The sequence below is a fragment of the Pleurodeles waltl genome, chromosome 3_1 (assembly GCF_031143425.1).
Source record: "Pleurodeles waltl isolate 20211129_DDA chromosome 3_1, aPleWal1.hap1.20221129, whole genome shotgun sequence".
Lineage (NCBI taxonomy): Eukaryota > Metazoa > Chordata > Amphibia > Caudata > Salamandridae > Pleurodeles > Pleurodeles waltl.
Genome location: NC_090440.1, coordinates 723283694 through 723307409, shown reverse-complemented (window position 1 = coordinate 723307409; position 23716 = coordinate 723283694).

Sequence of the window (23716 nt, the reverse complement as noted above, 5' to 3'; positions counted from 1 at the left end):
GGGATGTTGCATGGTGTCATTGGAGCGATTGTGACCCAGGCACAGGGTGGACCCTGACATATGCAGCATGGGTATGACATTAGTGTTGTGTACCTCATAATGATTATGACAATGGCTGATGTTTGTAGCAACTATGGACAATCACATTTGATAGGACTGGAACATTTGTATTGATTTCAGGGGATTGATAACGTTGTCATCCTGAACCCTCTAATTTGGGTGTGTTTGATCCATGGGGACGTTACTGCCATTAGCTACTTGACCTGCACACACAGCAGAGGTCGTAGTGGCAACTGTTGTCAATGTTAAATTCCACTTGCAGATATGGCCTCAGACTTAATTGAGCCCTAGTTCATGTAGGGAGAATACCAGCTGACGTGTGACAGCAGGCCAGTTTTACATTGTACCCCACACTCATGGCCTGGCTTTACCTTTCCAACATCCTTGGCATGGCAGCAAACCCCTATGCAAAGGTTGTTGGTGTAGTGTAGTACTGTGCCCCAGGTTTCCTCTGAACGGGCCATGCCCCCGTGCTGTGCCCCTTTACCCATGCCACGTCCTGATTATCATGAATTACATGCATTGTGTAGTAGGTATGTTCTCCCCACTAACAGTTAACATTTGTGCATTTTAATTTCCCATGCGACTTACTCTGCATCTGTGTTGTCTCCTGGTAGTCTGCGCTGTCCTTCCTTGAATCCATGTGACGATCTCCTCAGGGATGACGGCTGTGACCGTCTCCTCCATGTGGTCCAGGGCCTCCTGCGGTGCTGGACTCCCACTTCCAGTCTGCAGTGCTGCCTTCCTGTTCCTAGCCATCTTTTCCTTGGTCCTGCGCTTGGAGTCATGCCAGCGTTTCTTGCACTTGATGACTGTTCTCCGTACTTCTGCCACACTGTTTATCTTGTCAACAATTTGTTGCCATATTGCCTCTCTCCTACTGATTGGCAACTTTGATGTGACAAACAGTTGGTGCTGGTGTTCCGTCACCTCTTTCACCAGAATTTCCTGCTCCTCTGCACTGAGGCGACACTTGCTTTTCTTCTTCTTCCTGTCCTGGGTCTTCTGTGGGTCCTCCTGGCTGGTTCCTGGTCTGTTGTCATCTTCCTGGGGTCTGTGCAAGCATCTGGTATCCATTTTGGCTCTCCTTAGCACATTTTGCTGTGTTTGCGCGGCTTTTTGACACTGTTGCGTCAAAAAACGGCGCGTATCCGATTTGCGACGTTGTAAACAGGCTTAAAGTCATTTTCATTGTGTTAACGTTGTTTTTCTTTACGACGTGACGCATTGGTTTGAGCAAAAAAACATGACTCACACCAGTGGTTTGTGCCACTGCGCAGCAAAGTATAAATTTGACGCCCGGGCGGCGCAAATAAATGGCGTTAGCCGGCATGAAATTTTTTGGTGCAAAACTGCGTTAGTGCAGTTTTGCGTCAAAAAGTATAAATATGGCCCTAAGTGTGCAGTAGTAAGAGGCTGTATCGAAGGTGTGATCACGATGCTTTGCTCAGATGCCTTCTGATATTTAAAGGTCCCAAAAAATGACAACATAACTTCAGTAGTGAAATTCAATAAAGCACGATAACTCCTGACGTGCACGTTTCAATGTTCAGTCGCTTCTCAAAGGAGGTTGCCTCTGATGCTACTAAGGCTGGTGTTTCATTTTAAAAACCTGCCTGGCAGCTTCAAATGTAAATGTCATTTTGTGATGCCGGGTGGTTGCATGCCAAGAAGGGGCAGTTCTGGCACTTCAGTTAATTTGGCTGCAACACCGTCGTTTTTAATGCGACTAAGATTTAATTATGGGAGTAGTGTTCACTTATAACTCCATTAACCTCTAATTTAACGAGGTCACACACAAGGATGACGGGGCGATTTCGCCACGATAATAGTAACCTAGATGGTGCAGTTAGTGCCAGAAAGGTCCATGCATAATCAAACAAGTGCTGAATCATGTTCCGTCATGTTTACGTGTAAACTGTACAATTTGGGAACCTTGATGTAGCGAAGCAATTATGGAAGCACGAAATTATATGGAGATGGCTTTGAAAAGACATACAGGCGCCTCGCTCCACTTTCAATCTTCAGTCAAAAGGAGGGCCATTAACCTGATAGATAGAGACGCAGAGATGCCCTGGTCTTTGGTCCAAACAAATTAGTCAGGCGGCTTCGAAAGAACATTAGTGCTCGGAGAAGCATGTCAATACCCAACGTCGGACTCTGTAATGACGGCTGGCAGAGAATCGAGGCTCGGTTTCCTGATGCTTGCGTCCATGGTGCTAGCGAAAAGCCAAAGTGGAGAAAAGAAATCGCACGAAAAATGTCACGACTGCACCAGAAAAGGACAAAAAAACAAGAACGACTAATTAATGTTGATTTTCTAATTGCTGTATATTGAAAAAAGGGGAGTCACGGACACTGATCGAAGAACATTTAGAGGACAGGCTTCGTATTTGACAGTCGTTATTCTTCGCAAAGGCTGGTTAGAACTTTTTAGTGGTTTTACTAGTTGTTGCTCAAAAAAAAGTAATTGATTAATTTGATTTCTTTTGTTTATTACAATGTACACATTTTGAAATTACAGGTTTCATTTCCCAACCTGATTCCAATGCCTTAAGCTTTACCACCGATCAGTGTTTATGTTAATGTGGATATTTGTTGTATGTCACTATATCAAGGTCGATAAAAGGGAACATGGCAATACTAACAAAATGAAATTAATGGATGGAGTGTTGAAACTTTATAAACTCATCCCCAGTCACAGATCTGGGTTTAACCAATGGTTATTTTGCTCACCACGCCACTCTAGTTTGGACCGAGCCATATGCAAACCAGTCTTGACCCTTCTCCCACAGGAACAGTCCAGCCTGAAGTGGTAAGTGAGGTCCTCTCTGGACTGGACAGGAAACAAGCATCCTGGGACCAGTTTAGGGGTATCACCTCTCATCACCCAGGCTAGCTTGAATCCAGTGACACAGTGAGTCAGGGACTTATGTCTGGGCATACACTAGCCATTTAGGGCACCCATAACAACACCACAAAATAAAGTGATCGACAGAGTGTTGAAACTGTGCAAACGCTCACCCTCAGTCACAGATCTGGCTTTAATCCATTGTTATTTTGCTCACCACACCACCCAACTTTGGACTCAGCCATATGCAAATCAGTCTTGACCCTGCTCCCCATGGGAAAGGTCCAGCCTGAACTGCAAAGCCAGGTCCTACCTGGACCCAGGGATTTAAGTGGGATGAAAAAATTGCGAGGTCTCTCAAAGGGGCATGACCTCTATAATTAAGCGTGTGGGTTAAAACATGAGGAAAAGAGCAAAATGATTGCAAAAAATAGGGACAGTAGTTTTTGGCCTTTTCTGATGGGTGCCTTTCTTACTTTGATAGGACTATTTGGATCCTTGGAGTAATGATAAATATGGAAATGGCAACACTGAGTTACATATTTGCAGTATCCAAAAACTGTTTCTGTAAAATAGAAGATCGCCACATAATTTCTTTTTATAACATTAAAAAGAAATCTTATCTTAAATGCCTTGACTTGTTCCCAGATTGACTCTTATATCTCCGTCTATGTAGGGCTTCCCAATAATACATGAAATAGGTACTGCACATTTTAGGCTTGACAACCCAGCCCAACTGCTTTTTGATCCAAAAAATGATTGACTCACTTTCATCACAAATGCATGAAAATCACTAGCTTCCTACTAAAAAAACACATTGAAAACTTTGTTTGAGGCATTAAACCTAACATGTTTAAACCACATGTCTTAGCTAGATACATAACAGTGCAATCTCCGTCCATTATCTGGGAAAAAAGTGATGACTCTTTAACATGCCCATCGAATGGTAGCTAAATGCATATCTCTCTGGATACCTTCCTTCTAGAGCTCTCTAGATGGTTCCAAGGGAACAAGGGAGCCTTCTTGAGCTAGATAGATAGATAGATAGATAGATAGATAGATAGATAGATAGATAGATAGGATAGAAGAAACTGTGACAAATGATGAACTGACACTTGAAAAGGCAACATTAAAAGTGGAAGATGATTGTGGTCTTAGCAGAACTCTAGTGTAAACAGAACTGTTTAATTTAGGAAGGAATGGAAATATGTAAAAGGACATATGGAGGAGTGCACTCTGACTGGGATGACTAGTAAGAACATGCATTTGCAATGCAATAGGTCTTGCATTTTCTTGAGTTAGAGCTACTGGCATTGTAAATTCATTACCGGACATAAATTAGTCAGCCCTGCCTCATAAATTTGTCTTTTCCTGCCATATAATTCCAGTGGCCCTGCATAAAACTAAAGCACTTCCATGTACCTTCTCCCTCTAACTGCAGCAAAAAATGTAAATGTTGTTATTTAGCAGCGTTTAATTGGGCGAAACTTAATTGAAGCACACTAACTTTGTGTTTACTGAAGGCAAATATGCGCTTACAAAATACATGATTTCCACTTAAAAACTATAGTCGAACCACACGGAACACGTTGGCTACATGGAAAATAAATATTTCTTAAAAGCTAATGCCTACATATTAACCCCTATGGTGCCTTGGACGAGCTGGTCTTGCCCTCGGTTCCCCTGTGCTGGGGATGAGATCAGCTCGTTCTGCACAGGGCCCGCGCTCCCCTCCGTGGGCCTCCCATCTACACTCCCATCGGCAATGGAAGGGGAATCACTTCCCCTTCCACTCCCAACTCACCCCTCCCCCCAGTGACGTCTGATGACATCAGCATGCGACCGCGACAGCATTTCTCTTCCGCTCGGGAGGAGGGGCGGGCAGAGACATCGAAAGAAAGGAAAGGCTTTTCCTTTCTATTGATATAATTCTGAGCACTTCTGCCCACTTGACACCAATTTGAATGAAATTGGCATAAGGTGAGTGACCTCTTAGGCAAGGGTCGTTCCCCGGGAGCAATAATTTTGCTAGGCCTAATCTGCGCCCCCTGGGGGGCAGACCAGCCTATATTGATTAGGTCGATCTCCGCCTAGGGGGGCAGAAGCCACTAGACACCAGGGATTTTTTTTTTTTTTTTTCGAATGAAACTGGCATAAGGTGAGCGACCCCTTTGGCAAGGATCGCTCCCCAGGGGACAATATTTTTATTAGGCCTTTTCTGCCCCCGCTTGGGGCAGATAGACCTACATTGATTAGGCTGATCTGCCCCCAGGGGGCAGAAGCCACTAGACACCAGGGATGTTTTTATTTATTTGTTTACATTGATAAGGGGAGCGACCCCTTAAGCAAGGGTCGCTCCACTGGGATGGCTAAATTGTTTTTAGGCCGTTTCTGCCCCCCTTGGGGGCATATTGGCCTATTTCTGTTGGGCTCATCTGCCCCCCAGGGGGCAGAAACCCCACTATACACCAGGGAAGATTTTTTTTTTTTTTTTTTTTTAAAAGGGTGGAGTTATGGCCATACCCCCTCCCCAAATAAATGGGGACGAAGTTGTTCTGCCCACTGGTAGGTAGATGGGGCAATTAACCCCGATCCACTCCCCAGGTGGGCAGAAAGCCCACTAGAAGCCATGGAAATAAAACCACTATGGGCATGGTTATACCCCCACCCCAACTGAAGGGTGTAACTGTCTTTCACCTTGCCTCTGCAGACTAAAACATGTTATCCCATGGCAGTCAAGAGGACATTTGATTATTCTGGATTTTGGTTTTACATTTGGGCCATGAGAGCTTGGCTAACTCAAAATCGTCCCACTTGGAAAGATGAGGGCTGCACTTTTTGGACTTTGGGACGCTGCCATTTAGAAAAATCCACAAGACCTAGACACATCTGAAAACTAAACATCTGGGTGAGTCGAGGTTGGTGTGCTTCACATGCAGCCTGCACCATTTAATTACCCACAATGCCCTGTAAACCTCCAATTTTGCTGAAAATCACATTTTTCCCACATTTTTGTGATGGAACCTTCCGGAATCTGCAGGAATCCACAAAATTCCTACCATCCAGCATTGTCGCATCTATATCAATAAAACTTCTGCCCCACTTGTCAGCCTAAAAATATTTTTTTTTCAAATTGCCCTTTTAGATCCGCTTTGGTTCCCTGTCAATTTCAAAATGTTTTTGGCTCTTCCCTGTCACAGGCACATGGCCCACCTACATAAGTGGGGTATCATTTTTATTGGGAGACTTAGGGTAACGTTGGGTGGTAGGAAATTTGGCCCAGTCTGGGGATCCCACACAGAAATGTGGGAAAAAGTGTTTTTTTTGCAAAACTTGAGGATTCTGGGTAAAAAACCACTGGGGGATCCACACAAGTCACACCTCCCTGGGCCCCTCTGGTGTCTAGTTTACAGAAATGTTTGGGTTTGGTAGGATTCCCTATATGGCTGCTGAGCCCAGGAACAAAAACGCAGGTGTCCCCCCCCCACAATAACAGGTAGTTTTGTATTTGAAAAATTTGATGTGTCCATATAGAGTTTTGGGGCATTTCCTTACGCGGGCACTAGGTCGATCCACACAAGTGAGGCACCATTTTTATCGGGAGACTTGGAGGAACGGTGGGTGGAAGGAAATTTGTGGATCCTCTCAGATTCCGAACTTTGTCACAGAAATGTGAGGAAAATGTGTTTTTAGGGCCAAATTGAGGTTTGCAAAGGATTCTGGGTAACAGAACCTTGTGAGAGCCCCCACAAGTCACCCCATCTTGTATTCCCCTAGGTGTATAGTTTAAAAAAATGCATAGCTTTGGTAGGTTTCCCTTGGTTCCAGCTGAGATAGAGGCCAAAATCCACAGCTAGGCACTTTGCAAAAAACAGCTCTGTTTTCCTCAGGTAAATGTGATGTGTCCATGTTTTTTATTGCATTTCCTGTCCCGGGCACTAGGCCTACCCACACAAGTGAGGTACCATTTTTAGCTGAGACTTGGGGGAACGCAGGGTGGAAGGAAATTTGGGGCTTCTCTCAGATTCTAGAACTTTGTCACCGAAATGTGAGGAAAAGGTGTTTTTTTGGCCACATTTTGAGGTTTGCAAGTTATTCTGGGTAACAGAACCTTGTGAGAGCCCCCACAAGTCACCCCATCTTAACTTCCCCTAGCTGTATAGTTTTCAAAAATGTATAGGTTTGGTAGGTTTCCCTAGGTGCCAGCTGAGCTAGAGGCCAAAATCCACAGCTAGGCACTTTGCAAAAAACAGCTCTGTTTTCTTTGGGAAAATGTGATGTGTCCATGTTGTGTTTTTGGGGGATTTCCTGTCGCGGGCACTAGGCCTACCCACACAAGTAAGGTACCATTTTTGTCGGGAGGCTTGGGGGAATTCTGGGTGGAAGGAAATGTATGGCTCCTCTCAGATTCCAGAACTTCTGTCACCAAAATGTGAGGAAAATGTGCTTTTTGGCCAAATTGTGAGGTTTGCAAAGGATTCTAGGTAACAGAACCTGGCGGGAGTGCCACAAGTCACCCCATCCTGGGTTCCCCTAGGTGTCTAGTTTTAAAAAATGCACGTTTGGTAGGTTTTCCGAGGTGCCGGCTGAGCGACAGACCAAAATCCACAGCTAGGCAATTTCCAAATAACACATCAGTTGTCAATGTAAAAATGTGATGAGTCTATGTTGTGTTTCCTGTTGCGGGCATTAGGCTTACCCATGCAAGTGAGGTACAATTTTTATTGGGAGACTTGGGGTAACACAGAATACAATAACAAGTGTTATTGCCCCTCATCTCTCTCTACATTTTTTCCTTCCAAATGTAAGACTGTGTGTAAAAAAGACGTCTATTTGAGAAATGCCCTGTAATTCACATGCTAGGAAGGGGGTCCCGCAATTCAGAAATGTGCAAATAAACACTGCTTCTCGACACCTTATCTTGTGCCCATTTTGGAAATACAAAGGTTTCATTGATACTTATTTTTCACTCTTTATATTTGAGCAAATGAACTGCTATATATCCGGTACACAATAAAAACTTATTGCAAGGTGTGGCTCCTTTATTGGCTTTAGGTACCTAGGGGTCTTGATTAACCTACAAGCCCTATATTTCCCCGCAACCAAAAGAGTCCAGCAGACATAACAGTATATTGCTTTTGAAGATCTGACATTGCAGGAAAAGGCTATATAGTAAAACGTGGAAACGGCTGAGTTTTTTTCACCTCAATTTCAATATTTTTTTATTTCAGCTGTTATTTTTGTAGAAACACCTTGTAGTATCTATCTACACAACTGACCCCTTGGTAAATTCAGAATTTAGTCTACTTTTTAGAAATGGTTAGCTGTCCAGGGTCCAGAATTGGTTTCATACCCATTTCTTTCACTAACTGGAAGGAGGCTAAAAGCACAAAAAATAGTAAAAATGGGGAGTGTCCCAATAAAATGCCAAAATTGTGTTGAAAAATTTGGTTTTCTGATTCAAGTCTGCCTGTTCCTGAAAGCTGGGAAGATGGTGATTTTAGCACCACAAACTCTTTGTTGATGCTATTTTCAGTGGAAAAAAAAAAACAAAAGCCTTCTTCTGTAGCCCTTTTTCCCATTTCTTTTTTTTTTTAAACTAATTTTTGCTGTATTTTGGCTAATTTCTTAGTCTCCTCCAGGGTAACCCACAAACTCTACGTACCTCTAGAATCTCTAGGATGTTGAAAAAAGGACGCAAATTGAGCGTGGGTAGCTTATGTGGACAATTAGTTATGAGGTCCTTAACACAAACTGCCCCAAATAGCCGAAAAAAGGCCTGGCACTGGAGGGGGAAAAGGCCTGGCAGCGAAGGGGATAAAGGTGGGATGTGCACGAATGCATTTCACATGTCCTAACAGTGAAATTCTGCCAAAGTGTTTTCACTGTTGCAAGTCCTATCTCTCTCATAGGTTAACATTGGGTCTGCCTTTAAATATTTTTAAAGCTCAGATTCCCTTTGGGAGCCAATAGAAATGTGGAGTTTAGTGTCTCTGAACTCGCCATTTAAAAATACATCTTTTGGTGAAGGCTGTTTTTAGATTGTGTGTTTTAAAATGCCACTTTTAGAAAGTAGGCATTTTCTTGCTGAAACCATTCTGACACTCTACCTGTTTCTGGATTCCCTGTCTGGGTCAGTTTGACAGTTGGGATGTATGCACCTCTCCTCTAGGCAATGGCACAAAGGGAGCTGGAGTGTAGCCTGCATATCCTGATGGACCATCTGGGCTAGAGGGGAGGGAAAGAGTGGTCACTTTCAGGGGTAAGGGCTTTGCCTGCCCTCACACAATACTGTCTCCAACCCCCTGGTGTGTATCTGGGGCCTGGCCTGGGCAAGGCAGGATCATGTGAACAACAGAGGCTTCCCTTTGAAGTAGGCCTACTTCAAAGGAAGAAAGGGATATAAGAAGTGGACCCAAAACCTCTGAAAATCAGATTACTTCTGCAACCACGAGGAACCTCTGCCTGGGACAAGAGCTGGAGAGCTGGAGGAGTACTGCCCTTTTGCCTGTGACTGTGCTTTGCTGGGTTGGTCTGCAGTAGCTGCTTCTGCCTGAGAGAGGACAAAGATTGACTTTTGTGTGACTTTCCACTGGTGAAGAATCTCCAAGGGCTTGAACTGAGCTTGCCTCCTGTTGTTGAATTCTCAGGGATATTAAAGACTTCTCTATGCCAGCACCTGGACTCTCTGCTGAGAGTTCTGCCCTGCCAAGTGGTGCTCTAACCTGTCTCTGGGCTCTTGAAATGTAAAGCTGGTGGAAAAGGACAGAAATACAGGCAAACACTGCCGTGCAGGAAAACGTTCGATGCACCACCTGCAACGCAGCTGATAAATGCCGGGCCTCCCTCTTCGTGGCTAACATTGATGCTCTGGGTGCATCTTGGCTGGAGAAACAACACTGTTAACGACGCAAGCCCACCCAGCGCGGTTTTCTGACACCATGCAACCGGATTTCATCACAACATCGCTCGGCGTGAAAAATCAATGCAAAGCCTGCCCAGACCCGAGGTGCCCATCTGGGAATCAACACATCACTCTCTTGCAGGAAAGAAGAAATGACGCAAACCAAATGGACCAATGCACAGTCTCACGTGTGAGTGAGAAATCAACGCATCACTGGCTTTTTTTGATGCACTGTCGCCAGTCCGGCTTTATTTTTGATGCTACCCAGTTACTTTGCGTAACATAATTCTCACTATTTTCTAAGGATTAAGGCCCTCATTACAACCCTGGCGGTCGGTGATAAAGCGGCGGTAATACCGCCAACAGGCCGGTGGTAAAAAAAATGGGATCACGACCACTGAGGAAACCACCAACATAGACTGCCACTTTAACACACCGACCGCCATGGCGGTAGCAACAAACACCACGGCAGTCACCGCCAATAGACAGGCAGAAGACAATGTACCGCCCACCCTATTACAACCCGCCAGTCCGCCAGCTTTTATGGGGCGGTACCAACGGCATCAAAAGTGCAGCAGAAACAGGATTTGGAAGGGAAACCACTCACCTCTCGACACTCAACAAAAAACCAGGACGCCATGGAGCCTGAGCTGCAGGTCCTGCCCATGCTGATCTACCTCCTCATACACGACGGATATCAAAGGCGGCGACGACGACCGCAGTGAGTACTGTACACCGGGTAGGGCGGAGGAAAAAGAGTGACACACACACGCAACACACCCACCCTCACCGACAACACCATATACACAAAAACCTGCATCAACATTACATTTACACCCCGTTACCCCCTGGAAGAATGCAAGGACAAAAGGAATTGAGTTCAATCAGTGATATTTTGAAATATGCATATATAGTGAACTATTAGAAAAACAGTATATACAAATATATACAATATGTACAGAAGGCCGTACACTATCCTTTGCAAATTTCCATGGCCCACTGGCCCAAAAATCATGGGCGAAACCCACACTTGCCTCAAAACGGAGAGAACACTGCAGCGGCTTCAGGTCGTAAACACACAGGCACCTCAGGGGGAAGAGGAAGTGGGGGCGCCTCAGCCGGAAGATGGTACAATGCCACTGCTCCTCGAGGGGGCTACATGCCCACTGCTTGGTCCTGGGGCGTGCAAAGCCACAATCTCACAAGTCTTTCCAGTGGGTGGTTTGCCCACTGCTTGGTCCTGGGGAGTGCAAAGCCACCGTCTCACAAGTCTTTCCAGTGGGTGGTTTGCCCACTGCTTGGTCCTGGGGAGTGCAAAGCTACAGTCTCTCAAGTGGATGCCTTTCTCCACTGGTTCTGGAGGGGGCCTTGTGCCCAGTCTGCTTCATCCGGCCAAGGATAGTGTGAGTGGATGCAGTTCTCCACTGGTTCTGGAGGGGGCCTTGTGCCTAGACTGCTTCATCCTGCCAAGGATAGGGCGAGTGGATGCATTTCTCCACTGGTTCTGGAGGGGGCCTTGTGTCCAGTCTGCTTCACCCTGCCAAGGGTAGGGTGAGTGGATGCATTTCCACTAGTTCTGGAGGGGGCCTTGGGCCCAGTGATGTTGCACTTGGGGTGTGGCAGTTCACATTCCCTCACCTGGGTGTCTGAGGCACGAGATTTGCAGGGAACAGGTAGATATTTCATCCTGTGACAACTAACGCTGCAAACTGGTGGTTGTGCCAGTGCTAGTGGGGGTGCTTCAAGTGGTGGTGGGAGGCTCCAAGCCGTCTCCTGCAGCCTCGGACGGCTGCCCATTGGGGATCCTGCTGCTGACAGTTGTTGTGGCAGCGGCTGGGCATATGGTGGTACAGATAGTGGTGCTTGCGGCGGTGCCTGCAGTGGGGATGCTGCCGGTGCTCCTGTGGTGCAGGTGCTGGTAGTGTGGGAGGGAGACACCAGGCCATCTCCTGCAGCCTTGGACGACTGTCCACTTGGGATGCTGCTTCTGACAGTTGGTGTGGCAGTGGCAGTGCAGGTGGCCGTGCAGGTGGTGGTGCCTGTGGTGGTGCTTGCCACGGTACAGGTTGCGGGGCTGTCGGTACTGATGTTGGGCACCAGTCCCTCACCTGGAGCCTCCGAGGCCTGACGTGCCTTGCCTTGGGTTTTCTTCCCCTTCCTCACCTTGGCAGATGCTGCTGAGACCTTGGCACTGGCAGCTTGAGTTGTGGATGAGGCCTTGCTGGGTGGGTCGTGCTCCTTGGTTGTGCTGCATGTTGGCCCCATCTTCAACTTGGCAGGTGGTGGAACGGGTTGGTCCTTTGCAGGTGTCTGTGGCACACTGGCTGCCCCGACGGGTGCCCCCTTTGATCCTCTGAGACTTGCAGGTACCACAGCGTCTGCCATATTGATCCTGTAAAATAGAGTTCATGTTCTGTGTACCGACATAGGCTCTGCCCCCTTCCTAAAGTTTTGCTTTAATTTTTCTAGGTGCTGCTGGCGTTCATCATGGAATGCGGGAGGAGCAGTGGCCTTGGAAACAGGTAAGTGCAGAGCCAAAAACCACTGTAATACACAGACTTTGTTCCCCTTATTTTGAGACATCCAATCTAACAGGGCGTGATTGGTAAATAAATCAAACTCCTGGCCTTCGGGGTAATATCTGAGAGCCTTGTTAGCACGAGTGACTGCTAACCCCTCCTTCTCAACGATAGCATAGTTACTTTCTCTTGGGAAGAGTTTGCAACTGATATAAACACAGGTTCCTCTATCCCTGTATCATCCTCATGTGCAAGAACTTCACCCAATCCTACCCCGGATGCATTGGTCTCTAATATGAATCTTTTTGATTATTCTGGGGTGTGAAGGACGGGTTTTGATGGAAGGGTGTTTTGAATCATCTTGAAGGCTCCCAACAATTTATGTGAGGTACCTTATAGTTCCTGGTCAGCTTTCCTATTGTAGGTCAGTTAAGGGTGCAACCAGGTAAGAGAATTGTGGGATAAACCTTCAATAAAACCCTACTGTTGGAGGCAGCATGTTCTGGTTCGCTGAGGTGAGGCGCTAGCCAGGCAGAACCTACCACTTCCATCAGGGGTGGGTGATTACACTCACTGTTTAACATGCGCTTTACCTTGAGAAGCTTGGCACAGAGCAGTCACGCTTATCACAGAGACCATGTGTAAAACATCAGCACATCATGTCCACACAATAAGAACAATGAACATCACAAACAAGACTTCACACAAGGGGTCTGTAAATAAAGTTTATATTCACCACACACATGAATTAACACTACCTAAACGTCATGTAATCTGGGCACAAATCACATTAGAAAATACCACTAATAGTCTGAGGGCCAACCGTGTTAATAAGAAATCAACAGCATGTACACATGAGAAAACAAATACTTTCCCTCCCCTTACCCACATGTGGTGCTACCGCGATGGCAGACCCACCCCAATGATCACTCCAGTTCAATCTAAAACCATCACAGGATGCATAGCGGTTCCCAACCATAGCAGCAATGTATACATCCAGAGAACTATAGCACTTTTTAAATAGCTCCTCGGCAGAGGCAGCACCAGTAAACATCAGAGCCAACCACAATAGTAAGCAGCGTGCATGGGTATGTGGCCATGTGGTGAAATCAACCCCAGATACCTGCTCCCACACACTCTCTCAGCACTGCTTTGCGGTGCCATGGATGCTAGCCATGCTTGTCTACACACAGTCACACACACACTCACTTTCAGCACCCTGATGCAGCACTCTGACAACTAGCTGGTGAGGTGTTATTGTGTTGCAGACCTCTCTTGGACAAACCCACCTCTACCCTCCAACCAATTTCCACCTCCCACAGAGTTAGAAATGCAGCAACCTTTTCCAGATACCAGGACTCCCACAGCCAGTGGTTATACTTAAACAAAAAGGTATGGGGGAAGAAGAAGAAATTTCCAAACAGGCAACAGTCGGCAAATGGTGGTTTTCGTTTCCACTTGAGAAGTTCACTCAAGTGTCTCCACACCGGTGCAGGACCCTGTCTGCAAAGCACAGGGAGGGTGGGGGACCTTGGGACATGCTGTTCACGGAGGTAAGACCCAGGACAGGAGGCATCATGGCTGGGGCACGAATGACGGATTGCACACAGAGAGTTTACCAAGTTCTGTGATCTCCTGATGTGGGAAGAAGGTTTGGTGCACAATGACGTCAGTCACACCAGACACGTCTAAACACCAGCGCAAAGTGGTCAAAGCAGGGCCTCCCTTGGGTGATGCCCAACGTCTGGTGCACGATGACTTGCACCAGAAAATCCCACTTGCACACGACAAGTTACCAATTTAGCATACCCCCAAAAATAAGACACCACATCTGGCGCACAATGACATGAGTCGCACCAGACAATCGTGCTGCACATGAAAATGTACCACTACCGTGCCTCCCTGGAATGAGACACAATGTCTGGCATGCAATGAATTGAGTCACACCAAACAATCCCACTCCATGAAAACTTACCAAAGCAGCATTTTGTGGGGATGAGATACTCCGTCTGGTGTGTGATGACTTGACTCGCACCAGGCTTTTCTGACTACACAGTCATTTTCCATTCTGTAACTCCCTGGAATGAGGCACAACGTCTGGTGCGCAATGACTTGAGTCACACAGGACAAATCCAGCCACACACAGAGACGCCAATTCAGAGGCACCGCACAAGGTAGAATGTGGCACTATTCCTGATATGCCCCAACCTCTGAGAGTCCCAACCAGTGACAAGGACATCGCACAAAATCAGTGTGCAGTCAGTGGTTGCACAAGAGAAATGCAGCACACTCAAGAATATTGGTCCATGCGGGGTCCCACAACCAGTGATCTATTCACTGCCAATAAAACGCATATGTGTGATGTGGCCCCGTGATGAAGGGCCCCACTCCTTGAATGCGGGCTATACTTTACCAACTCTGCACCAGGACAACCAGATCTCCAGGTCCAATATGTAGATCAACAATCATACCTCTGCTACCAGGTTGAATCCAGCAGTCAATGTGGATGCATTAGAGGGTACCGCTCTCCAGATGACACAGCAGACAATGCAGGGCCCTCGCTGGAGGTCTTTGATGTCCCTGAGATCTACCCGCAGAACGGGCGGGGGCCAGCCAACAAACCCTTGGAGAGCACACTTCAGAATGTCACTTCAGCTGGCAGTGTGCCCAGGCCAGCCACGGTACAGGAAGGGTGCACAATTCCTTCCCAGGACAGTAAATACTCCTGTGCACAACAGATTCGTCTGGCAGTGTGCATGCCACAGTAGGGGGACTCTGTCCTGCGCTCCTGCAAGTGTATCTCTGAATTGCTGACGTGTGCCTCCCCTAGTTATACACAACAAGTGCCACTGACGTTGGGGGTGGTTCAAAGGAGTACCCTTTGTACCACAGATGACTGCCCTAAATTTCAGTCCTGTCTGCCATAGGGCCCTAGAATGTAGATCCTTATCTTTAGTGGTGCCATTTTCTGGCTCAGAGAGGCCAAGTGTCAAAACTTCTCCCTCCTATCTATCCAGCCAGGCTCTCAGATTGCAGAGGTCTATTGTTTCGGTTCTCTAAGTTTTGTAGCCATCACTGGGGAATGCACAGATGTGTTTTCCCTAGCCCCCAGTGAAATGAAGCTAGAATTGAAAAGACCCACACGAGGGGCTTTAGAAAATGGAAATGCAGACTTTCTAGAAGTGTCATTCCCAAGGTTGTACTGACATAACCACCTTTACCATTGGAAAGGGTTTATATTTCGGAATCTATTGACACTGAACATGATGAGGCTGATCCACTGCAATCCACTACTGCAGAAAGGATTCATTATAAACTTCCCCCATATTAACCCATGGGCAGACCAGCTCTCAAAGGTAGTGAAAACAGACATGGGCATTCTTCACTCCACGGACATAGGCACATGTGCACTGGCACATGCACAAGCCTCCAAGGACAGGCTGGACATGAAGTTCTAAGAACACCATAAGGGTGCAAGTGTGCCTTTTGGGTTCCTGCCCTGCTTTCTGCCTACACTCTGGCCCGCCCTCTCAGGGTGTTCTTGTCAGAGTCACCAGATCCTCGGGGTCTGTGCACATTCCCAACACGTCCACCACAAGACAGCTCCAATACTCTGATTAGAATGTCACAGAGTCTAAGAGAGTCCAAGTGGGGAAAAGGGGATTAGGTAGGGAGCAGCTGGGAAGGAGACCTGTAGAAAGCAAAAGGTTAAAACACACAATGTCAAGATTATACCATATTAATCATTACTAGGCTATGACTCTAAGCATTGTCATATTGGAAACATGGATAACTTAAGCATGAACTTAAATAACTAGGCCTCAAGATGTCTGGATACCTGTGGGGGAATCAGGAGTACCATTTTCTAATGAACCACTCAATGAAATGTTACACATGGATTAGAAACATAAGAACCTTCTAGCATTACACTTTCAAATTCAAGAATAGTCTTTGCATGAGGACCAGGAAATAATCTGAAAGGTTTCTATAACATTATATGAATTGTACTAAAGGGACTTCTAATGCACATGCAATATAACATCTATAATTCTAACACTTTAGTTTTCTTAAAATGCAGGAACATGAATTGCGCATATTGCATATTTCCACAAAGGTTTATAAATGCCATCAAATGATTGTGCACAATGAATACTATGAGTTAGGCACAAGAAATTAATTGTGCGACTTGCCAATTCGAAATTCACCAAGCAAATGCCATGAAGTGGTAACACAATGAATATCATGAATTAAACGCAAAAGATTAATCACGTGTCTTGCCGATTCGAAGGCCACCAAGTGAATACCCAAAAAATGGTAGCACACATTGAATATCATGAATTTAACACAAGGAATGAATCCCGCGTCTTGCTGATTCGAATACCACCATTTGAATGCCATGAAATGGTAACGCACAATGAATATCATGAATTAGATACAAGAAATGAATTGCACTTCTTTCTGATTCGAAGGCCACCATGTGAATGCCAAGAAATGGTAGCTCGCACTGAATATAATGAACTAAACACAAGAAATACATTGCGCTTCTTGCCAATTCGAAAGCCACCACGTGAATGGCAAGAAATGGTAGCGTACAATGAATAACATGAATTAATCACAGGAAATGAATCACGCGTCTTGCTGATTCGAATCCCACCATATGAATGGCAAGAAATGGTAGCATACAATGAATAGCATGAATTAAGCACAGGAAATGAATCGCGCATCTTGCCGATTCGAATGCAACCTTGTAAAGGCCATAAAATGGTTGCGCACAATGAATATCAATATTTATACACGAGTAAAGAATCGTGCGTCTTGCTGATTCGAATGCAACCTTTTAAATGCCATTAAATGGTTGCGCACAATGAATATCAAGATTGGTATACGAAGAAAGAATTGCACGTCTAGCTGATTCAAATGCCAGCATGTAAATGCCATTAAACATCAAGCGCACTTTCACATGCACAAGAGCAAAATAGATTTATCATGCTAATTAGGCCCAAGAACTCGAAATCCTTTGAGAACGGGATCGGGGGCCCAGTCTGACCTCCGTCTTACCGCCCTGATCAAGAATCACCCAGCAAAGTGAAAGGGTGAGGCCTGGAACATCAAAGTGGGCCTCTGGAACAGGAGCTCAGGAAGTTGCTGCTACTCTTCACCGGGACCTCTGAATAGTGAGCACGTGGAGCTGGGCTGGCTCCCTTATATAGAGTCTTGGCCCAGGCCACAAACGACATCCAGGCATGCTGCAGGGAAAGCTTCCAGAAGGCCCTGGAGCGGGGACCACACCTTTATACACTCTGAAAGCCTGCAGCAGTACATTGCAAATGAACAGTATTTATATGCACCTTGAACATAAGTCTTCAGGATTAAACTCTGCAATGCAAAAGGTTAAACAACAGCATATCAGCACAATGCATAAATTACGTTATCTTGAGAGTGCTGGATTTTTGCATTCTAGTCGCCCGTAGAGTGCGCACTGCTCTGATGTTGACAGTTCTACAGGTAGCGGAAGGACTACTCCAGGCTGGCCCTAGTGGGGGAGGGGCCACCCAAAGAGAAGGTACACCTGTGCCTCCACTGCCTGCAATACTAGGCCTAATACATGTTGATCAGGCTACTCTGGTGGGTGGCACACTCAGTGCAGCATTCCACTAGTGGCCAGGGCCATACCCGCCATGGGTATGTAGGGTACCTTTTACCAAGGCACACATGGGTATGGCCCCTCATCCAATCACATACGTGTCTCTTCTTGGCAAGAGTAGGAAGGGTGTGCACATGTCCCCCTGCAGTAAAGTACCCAGAGTCCTAAGGCCATGCACAGAGTGTCCACTAAAGACTGGGAGAAAAATGGGAAAAGTCTCAGGGAAATCCCCTAAGAGGGGCCATGTCCAACACCTACTAATCCAAGGAAAGCCTGTAACTCTTTATCTTTGGAAAGGGTACATGTAGGATAGCTGAGACTTTCTCTACTTGGGGTTGTACTAGTCGCTTCCTTAATAAGTAGAGCAAATGTTTTACTCATTTGGTGGCTAACTGACTTTTCTGGATTTACTTTGAGTCCTTCATTTTGTAATGCCAGTAAAACCACCCTTAGATGTCTTTTATGTTCCTCTCACAAGGGGCTGTGTATGATTATACCATCAATTTATGTGGCTGCATAGGCGTTATGGGGTCTTAGTATTGTGTTCATCATCCTTTTTTTATCTCTTTGTTGATTTTTATACATCTGGGTGGAAAGGGACACAAACACAAAAAACATGAGGCACTAAAACCACAGCACAGTGTAGATTCACTCCAATGAGGTACCAGCCTTACTGCATACATGCTCCCTGTAACATGGGCTCTGGCAGCTCAGCCATGTGTTCATCATTCTTTGGGACATGGCAGGAGCCCAGTGTAATCCGAAAAGTAAGACAGTAACTTGGTACAGTGCCTGCGGAGTGGAAAAAGGAGTTTCCTCTTAATCGTTATGGTTGAGAGGTATCTGCCAGTACCCTTTACAAAAGTCAAGAGTACTAACATATTGCACTTGTCCTAATATTTCAATCATTTAATAAATGCAAGGTAGTTGGTAGGTGTCAAATTTTTTGATTTTATTGCCTTCTTGGAAGTCTGTACAAAAACAGATAGTAGCATCTGGTTTTGGGACCACTGGTGAGTTCTACTGCCTTACAGATGGCTCTATCACCCCCCCATTGATAGCATCTTTTGTACTTCCTCCTCAATGGCTTTGAGGGGGGCTTCAGATGTTCTATAAGGTTTAAGCCACACTCACTTTCCTGGTTCTCTGGCAATGGAATGTTGAATTATTTGAGTTCTTCCCAGAGTTTTGGGAAAAACCCTAGACATGGCTCTAGTTTTTTCTCAATTCCTGTCTCTTCCCAGGATCTAGTGAATTATAGGTCCTGTTCCCGAAATTCATCTCTTGAGACGGAATAGGGAGAGGTCCCTCTATTTCTTAAGCACGTTTATGTAGTATACCTGTGATTCTTTCTTTGCAGTATTAGTCTCTAGTCTTTAGGTCACGTTAGTCACATATATAGTCAACCATTCTGTAATTTTAAAAGGGCCTTGCCATTGACTCAACATCTTCTGATTGGAAGTAGATAACAGCAAGACGGGGTCCCCTACTGGACAGACTTGCAGTTTGACTTTTTGGTCATATTGTCCTTTCTCCTTCTGTTGTTCCTGTTCTAATATAGTCCTCATTATTTCACATCTTTCAATTAAACATGTTTTTAAGTTGCTCTACATATTCCAAGAGAGGCTTAGAATCATCTTACTTTTGTTCTAAAACCTTCAGAGTCTTGTCTAACTAGACCAACCGTGAAAAAATGTGGTACTACTCTGTTCTTTACACCGTATGGTGAACAGGGCCAATGGCAGTATTTCTCCCCACTTCCTGGATTCTAGATCTAAGAGTTTTATTAACATAACTTTCACGGTGGCATTGTATTGTTCAACCAAGCCATTGGTTTGTAGATGATAGGAATAAAGCTGTTAAGAACAGAGTTGCCTAACTGTTCACACACCTGGTTGAATAAGTTTAGAAGTGAAGGGAGTTCCTTGATCTGTCGATATCTCTAGAAGGAACTTTCCATCATGACCTTTGCTATCCGTGTAGTGTTGGGTTGCCAAAGCCGGATGGCCTCCGGATAATGGGTGGCATAGTCTACCATAATTGAAATAAACCAACACCCACTTGGGGACAGAACTAGGGGGCCTATAATGTCCATTCCCGCTCATGGAAAGGGTTAATCTACAATGGAGAGGGGATTTAAAAGTGCTTTTGGAGGTCGGTACCAACTGTCCTTCTGGCAAATGGGGCACTCAAGACAATATTTTTTTACCTTACTGTAAATACCTGGCCAATCAAACCTCTTGAGGATAGCCTTCTCAGTTTTCTCGGGTCCAAAATGGCCCCTCAACAAGTGACTGTGCTGGGACCAAAACTTTGTTCCTGAAGGGCTTGGGAATAAGTAACTGTATGGGCTATGTTTCCCTTCCCTTCTTATATAACAACCCCTCTCACTTAAATAAAACTGGGGACCTACCACTTGGAGATTCTCCTATTCATTGGCTCTAGGCCAGGCTTTACAAAAAAGGGAATCTTCTCTCTGTGCAGCTTCAAAAAACTCTGGGACTCCCAAATCTTCTACTCAGTATATGCAGGCAATGCCTTCTGCTCTCCATGTTTCTCAACCCTCATTTGTCTTTTGCTTTTCTTGGGATTGGAAGGGATCCACTCATCAACCTTTATCCCGGGAAAGAGTGCACCCTGCCACCAGGATGGACGGCGCATATGTATTGTGATGTTTTTGGTGTGGTGGATTGTCCAGTGAAAGGTGTCTAGCCAAAACGCTTTGGTGTCCTGTTATGGGTAAAACACTCTTGTGAAAATAAATGGGTAAATTATTCCCATATAGTACAGTTGCCTAATTACAGTGCTGCAATGCTGTGAGCCGTGGCTTTGGTGCGGCTACTTACGATGGGAGGACTTTCATTGACTTGGTGAGATATATATACTCTTTGCTCCACTCTCCCACGTCATAGTCTATAGCGGCGACCTTGTTCCATTCCTGTAGTTTCTTTTTATATAAACATCTCTTTATTAGGTATTTCAACAGTGGGAACAGCATTTTACAGCTTAAGGTTGATATCTGACACAAAAGGCTAAACGCCAATCTTCATGCAACAGTGGGAATATAAACATATCTTATTTGTATCACATGTCATAGAAACAAGCTTTCAATTGGAGATTATCCAAAAGTTTCACAACGCTAAACATTGGAGGAAAAAGCTGAGTCTATCAGGCAAAGGAAGCAATTAACATCATGCAATTATGCATATGTCATCCACGAGTAATACCAAGATATAACAAAAAAAATAGGGGGGGGGGAGGGGAGATGGGGGGGGGGGGGAAGGTGTGGTGCTCCAGCTCGTGTGTGCTTGTAAATAGGATCATAGGGAAGGAGGTTCTAGTGAGCGGTGTATAGGTTGTCAGCGAATAGTACGCCTGTGGAGAGAAAGAGGCCCGGGGGCGATCAACCCATGATTTGTGGCAGGATTAGGGTATGGGTCCAAACAACTGTAGGGCCCTCAACTTGGGTGGGTTGAAGCAGCAATATTCCAATTTAGAAAAGTATTGCATTGAGGGACTCCAGGTTCTCTGGAATTTCCGCTTGGTATGAGCTAGTGCATGTGAAATTGCTCCATTTCCAATGTGTGCTATACAGGTACAAACAATTTTGCGATGATTGAAGGAGCTGTCAGTTTCCGCGCTAGAGGAATGAGTTGCCTTGCTGGGTGGAGCATGTAACTAATGAAAACGTCCATTCTGAATGTCAGATCAGATAGTGTAGTGGGTAGCCTATCACTCTTTTAATGTGGGTTAAGACTTCTTTCTAAAATGTAGTGATCAAGGAGCAAGACCACCAGATATGGCAGAAATTGCCCGGACAGTTTTACCAACATACCATAGACGACCCCGGGTATATACTCGCCACCCATGTAGGTGTACAGTACCATTGATACATTATTTTGTAGGCAGGCTCTCGGAGAGAGAGGCTGCAGACCACTTTGGGGATATTTTGCCATAACATTTCCCTTTGCATCAAAGCCATCTCTAGGGTCCATGCAGACTGGTAGGAATGCCCCCACATCTGGATGGAGCTTTGGAGCGTTCTATAGGTATTGGAGATCAGTCCTTTCAACTCCGCAGAGGTGCACACCAGCTTTTCAAATAAGGTGAGTGGACGCATAGCCGGCAGGTATGGTGAGGGGTGAAGAGCCCAATGCCTTAATTGCAAGTTATTGTAGGTGCTGTATTCCTTTTTACATTGGGTGACAGTTTTCATAGTGATGACCGTAAAAAGGTCTTACAGGGGGTCATTGGGAATGCTGGATTATGGGCAGTTGAGGTGTTTTGGAAAGGGATAAGATGTGCGGCGCGTCTCACTGCTATTCTGTTCCAAATATCAAGCACTGTTCTTAAGGGTGTGGCTAAGTAAGTGGCCTGGCAAATTTCAGGAGCCAAGCTAGATCCTACAGGGGTCTGCAGGCTACCGCTTGGTCCATGTGGAACCAGTGACATTCGCCTTCTTGTGCCGTCCAGGAAGATGTAAAACGTAAGTGAGCTACCCAATAATATTCTAGGAAGTTGAGGCACGCTAAACCTCCTCATTCACGTGGCTGCATCAAGAGTGTGTTCGGGATTCTGGGTTTCTTGTTCCAAATGAATGCCCTAATATATTGCTGTAGTCTAATTATATCATCCTGCGGGGCTGCAGTGGGTAGGGTTCAAAACACATATAGGACTCTCGGTAAAACACTTATTTGTATGACGTTGATTCTCCCTAGCCACGAAATGTACAGAGGTCGCCAATATGTCCTTCTGCAGTGTGGCCAGTTTGCTGCCATCCATGTGTTGAGGGTGGTCATGTGGTTGAGACCCAAGTAGCGCAGTGAGTGTGTTTTCCACTTGAAGGGTGCCAGGCTTTGAAAATTAAAGATGTCCAACTTCTGGAAAGTGAGATTCAAGACAGATGATTTGGGCAGGTAAACTTTAAAGCCAGAAGCAGTCGCGAAGGTGTCAAGGGCCTGGACAACTGCTGGAAGAGAGATGGATTGCTGCGTGAGAGTTAATAGCAGGTCATCTGCAAACAGACTGACTTTATGTTACCTGTCGCCAAAGGGTATTCCCGTTACTGTGTTGGACTGCAGTATTGTAATGGTGAGCGGTTCCGACACTTAGGTAAAGAGTAGGGGTGATAGCGGACACCTCTGTCTAGTATCCCTTTCTATCTGAATTCGAGCCAGGCAAGTACCATTGACTCGGATTGTGGTTGTTGGGGCAGCATATGATGCCATTATCTTGGTGATTAAATTAGGGCGCATTCCTATCTTCAAAAAGACAGATTTAAGGAAGGCCTAATGGACCCTGGCAAAGGCATTTTCTGCATCCAATGACAGCAGAAAGGCTGGTAGTTGGTGTCTGTGCGCCTTCTCTATAGGATGTGTGATATGTTTCACATTGTCTGCCCCCTGCCTATCCCATATAAATCTCTCTTGATCAGGGTCTGTGAGGCCAGGCAGGAATCGCTCCAAACACATAGCCAGTATTTTAGTGAAGAGCTTTGCATCAGTGTTAAGAAGGGTGACTGGACGATATGATTGGCACTGGGAGGGATCTTTGCCCGGTTTAGGGATTAGTGCAATTACGGCCATTATCATAGATGGGGTAAGGCCTGTGTCATGGGTAAAAGAGCTAAAAAGCCAGAGGAGAATGTCTCCTAGTTCAGGCAAGAACAGTCTAAACAAAATCTATACGGGAGACCATCCAGTCTCTTGGAGTTTTACCTAGTTGTAGTGCCTGCAAGG